Consider the following 4,887-nt stretch of genomic DNA (forward strand, 5'->3'; position numbering starts at 1 on the left):
ACACAGAAAAGCATGGAGCTAGAACTGGAACTTGTTTGGTGGAAAAGGGTTAATACAGACACGTCACAACCAATGAGAGCATAGGGGGCGGGCCTAAGACTGCTGCAGCGCTCATGAACGGAAACAGAAAGAAGTGGCGGGACAGAAACATGGAGGAAGGTACCAAACTCTTACATGGACATTTTACATCTCTTCAGAGGGAGGAGTTGATAGAACCAGAGTTATTGTAACCAATGCAAAGTTGAATTTTCTTATCACTGGACTCTGAGGGTAACTTCTATAACAAACTAGATAAAACGTAATGCCCTGGAAGTGAGGAAAATATTTGAACTGCTACTGTGTAAAGGGAATAATGCTGTTAAAAAGCAACTTATTGTTTAAAGTGTTCACAAACCAAATGTTATTGCACTTTTGTTCATATAGCAATACAATCGAAATAAACTACTTTTGAATTCATCATTGAATTTTGTAAATAACAAAGTAACTTTGTCAAGTTTACCTGGGAATATAGTCAATGTTTCTAAAATCACAAATCTGACAAAAGGAGTGATTTCCCCGTATATAATGTCAGACTCACTTACACTCAAAGCTACATTGTTACCCGCCTGAAGACTCCATGGACAGTTTTGTCGGTTTAGTATGTTATCTCTCTGTTTTTTGTCACATACAGATGAACGTATATGAGTGTGCTACTCACTGTGTGAACATGTATTCCCAATGTTCCCTGACAAAGTCCCATGCCAGAACCTGTCCCACACAGTTGCTGGCCACGGATGTGATGACCGAGGTAGCATCCTGCTTACGGATCATAGTTGAGTTCAAGGTATAAGACAAATACCTAAAAAACAAAATAGTTGCATTTTAAACAAATCTCTTTCGACTGGCACATTCTCATCTAATCAAAAGCATTACAAGGTTGAGAGACTGGCTGTCTGGTTATTCTCTTTAAAACAAGTCATAGAAAAATCATGTATAGTCAATAAAGGGTATTTTAAGAACAACAATGGTATATTAGATAATTTTCAACATGGCGTTCCTTTCTTTCATTTTTTGCACTAAAAAAAGTAAGCAGTAGTGCTGCTCTCTGCTCGCTCTCATTACTAATCTTGTTTTGAGTTTGAGCTTTCACAGTCACACCACAAAGTGACATTCATTCATACATGTGAATAGGTGGGGGCCAGAAGCTTGGTGGTGAAGTGATTACCCGCAAAGCTTGCAATGGTAAACTGTTGTAGCAGGCACCTAAACTCCCAAAGCTTTTCTCTGTTTTCTCCCTATTGTTTCTCTGGGGTCCTCTATTATGCAAAATTCACGTTTTCAAATCTTCTTTAGATAAATATATGTCCCCAGCGTGTGTAATAGAGATTCAGATAGTGTCAGGAAAAAATATGTTCTCTCTATTTTTCTCCTGATCCACCTATTTAAAAACCTGTATGAAAATGAGCTGATCAGTTTTTTTGGCTTGTGTAACCATTAGCCAATAACCAACCAAGGTATCCCCCGCCCACCTTATCACCTGAATCTCCTCCTAGGGCACCATTATGTTTTTTAACCAATCACTTTGCAGAGGGGCGTGGCCAGCAGCAGCTCATTAGCATTTAAAGCTACAGACAGAGAATTAGCACTTTTGAAACAGGGCTGAAACAGAGGGGATTATGGGATACTACAATTATCTGTTTGGTGTTTCAGCCAAAGACTTCAGAGACATGTTTGTATATATCTGAGACCTATAATATATTGTTGAAAAAAAGTATAATAGGGGACCTTTGAAAAAAGTTACTGAAGAGGGGAAGTAAAGTCCTCGATTAACACGTATCCTTTGTCTTAAATCAATGTTATTATTCTTTTGTCAAGAAGTGCTTGTATCCAAACACTTGCCCATTAATCTCTTCTCACCTGCCTGCAACTGGCATCGCAACACGAGGGGTCTTCAAATGTGTGAGACCCTCAGTTGTACTTTTTCTTCCCTCTGTTTAATATGTATGCACTGATCGAAATGGGGGGAGCTAGGGGGAGCTTTGGCTCCCCTAAAGAGGGGCGGAGCTACCCTGAAGGCTGACTTTGAGATAAATAGGGGGAGCCCAAAACAATCGTGCATATTTGTGTCACACAGATTAGAAATGTTGAGTTCCTGTAAATAAAAGTTCTTGAAATAAATAATAGTCATTATTCATTACAGTTTCTGAATATTTGTTTTATATTTGTGAACATTTCTGGGTGTTGCCATCTGTACGTGCATTCTTTACGCTACTTACGTTGCTATGGTTACGGCGGCGATGCCGGCGCGGTATTTGAAATGTTCATATTGATATTTTTTTAACTCTGGCTTTGTAATAAAAAATATGGTCAAATGAAAACAGCCAAGCCTCGCAGCTTTTGGATTCACAAGCAAAGAAGCGGAGGACTCTAAAAATGACAACGTGAATGGAACAACTTTTAGTTGGCCGGCTGTAAGCGGCGTTAGGGTCGAGCTTGACAGCTCCACACGAGGGCCCTGAAAAAGCAAAATGGGTAATTCGAACACTGTATGTATGTATATAAATTGTTTGCTGTTGTTGTGGTATGTGCTGCAAAGGGGAGACAACATGTCCTTTGCTTTAATCTTTTTATTTTCCCTATTTTGTTTATACATTTTACTAAAAGAAGCTAAGAGAGATCGTGGAACTTCATTATAAATCACTTTGTTACTCTTTTCATCTGTGGAAAAGTTGTATGGATACACACCTTTTCAGCAGGCTAACATCGCTGGTGCAGGCCAGAGCAGACATGAGTTTGCTTGCCTCGCTGGCTACAGAAGCATTCCTGAACTGAGACCAGCCAAACTCCCACTCTGCCTCCTCTCCTGCCTCCATGGCACTGCAGTACACCACTGAGCGCAGGTTGGGATGGATCCTGATAAGACAGTTTGTGTTACTTAAATTATTAACTTAAAAAAGTTATCAAATGATATATAATATAGACCAACAAATTGTGTTGAGGGGCTTCCATCCATTGTTTGAACCATTCGGTTGTCAGGGTCCGGCACTCTGTCACTCCCGTCTTACAGGCCGTGCGGATGGCATTCACCTGGTTATACCTACAGGTAGGGACAAACATGGTTAAGCTGTCACATTTTTGGACAATATTGTATATACTTAAATGTGTATATTTCTTTATTTTATCCAGGTTTTTATGCTCACTGGTCAGTGTGTCCATCAGGAACACAGTTCAAGTCTGATGTCATGTTTTTGAAGTATAGGAAGAGTGGAGTCACAAGATCCTTTAAGTACACCTTGAAGTGTTACAAAGACAGAGGTGGGAGAATATCATGAACTTAATTAAAAGTAGTACTACAGTTTAGGAATACTTTTTTACAAGTATTGCATTCTAAATGTTACTTAAGTGAAATTACAAAAGTATAAGTGTACCAGAATGTAAAATATGAGGCATGTAATGCATAAGTTAGTTAAAACAGACACCCCTACTATTACATTTTTGGTTATTTTCAATACACTGTCGTGATGTAACGAGATAATGCCTTCTGTTGTACTTTAATGTGTGTGCTTCAGAGAAATATTTGTAGAAGAGTTTAAACAATTTTAATGGAGAGTTATCATTACCACATGAATTCATTACAGAAGTGGCCTAGCCATGCTAGTAGTGTGTTATATTCATGCAAAATGCTATTGTGGTTAACTAAGCACCTTGCTAAGGCTAATTGTAAATGTTTGATAAGTTATTAGGATTAGTTATTGTGTTCTTGTTATTCTGTGTAGTTATATAAGGAATGTGTTTGTTATATTTTAACATGTGATTAACTTGAATGAGTAATTAATCAGGTTGTGAATAGCTCATTTAGAGCATGTATAGTAACATGTAAGGTATAATGCAGAATATACAGATAATGTAGTTATCGTAGTGGTATTATTGTGTAAAAAATAAATAAATATTACACCTGTATTTCTATTTCTATTTATTGTTTTAGTTAATTTGATATGGCATTTAAGTAATGTGAATAAACTAATGTGCCTGAGAAACATAAAGAAATATGTTATTTTGAGGGATAGACATATATTTAAAGATTGTGAATAAAGCCAGAACATTTGAGACGCTATCGTGTGACTTCTTAGCCGCTTTCACACCGCAGGACTTGCCGTACTTTAGTGCCGGCACTAAAGTACCACGGCACTGAATCCGCCAGGGGGCTAGTGCCAATCGCATTCACACCGCAGTACTTTCCTTGAGGCAAGATTACGCTGACGTCACTTCGTCTTCTTCTTCTCTGGGTTTACTGGCAGGCCGCAAAACCACTTCACGGCGAGTACAAAAAAAAACGAGAGAAGAAGAACTACACAGGGAGGGGGTATAAATCCCACCCGCTGTACATGATATATATATATATATATAATAGGTAGGCTTAGGTAGGCTCAGCAGACAGACCGTAGTGCAAAGATAAAGTGTCACATGATTATCTACTAAATAGTGAATTCAGCATCAACTTCACCAAGATGAAGTTCATATCTTCCTAAGATACAAGCTCAAATGACTCAAACCAACAAGGGTCATTTACAAATAAAATACCCCATTATAACAATGGACTTTATCTTTATGTATTTATTATATATTACCCCCTCAGGCTGATTTTGGAAAAGGACATTAACCGTTGTTTGGTGTTTTTCCCTTAATTATCTAAAACAAATGACATGATAAATTACTTGTGTTTATGTGTGTAAGACTTTTCTGCCACTGCCATTGCTGCACAAGGTTGCAACATTGTAGATAAATTCAACCACCGACACCTGTCTGCTCTCACATTCTTCTATTCTGCAAATTTGGGGTGGGACACAATAAATAAAGCTTCGCCAGTTTGTTTGTTTTATTGCACAGTCAAGACATAACAATAACGGC

General features: G+C 38.1%; 1 long non-coding RNA gene across 1 annotated transcript; it reads right to left on the reverse strand.

Moving 5' to 3' along the window:
* Window positions 1-2,822: 2,822 nt before the first annotated feature.
* LOC104959770 (uncharacterized) lies at window positions 2,823-3,265 on the reverse strand. The gene is made up of 3 exons (XR_799917.1): window positions 3,180-3,265; window positions 2,966-3,076; window positions 2,823-2,892 (listed from the first exon to the last, which is right to left on the reverse strand). It is a non-coding gene; the product is annotated as an uncharacterized lncRNA (long non-coding RNA).
* Window positions 3,266-4,887: the final 1,622 nt, after the last annotated feature.

This window comes from Notothenia coriiceps, unplaced genomic scaffold, assembly GCF_000735185.1.
Source record: "Notothenia coriiceps isolate Sejong01 unplaced genomic scaffold, NC01 NC01_scaffold00031038, whole genome shotgun sequence".
Classification (NCBI taxonomy): Eukaryota; Metazoa; Chordata; class Actinopteri; order Perciformes; family Nototheniidae; genus Notothenia; species Notothenia coriiceps.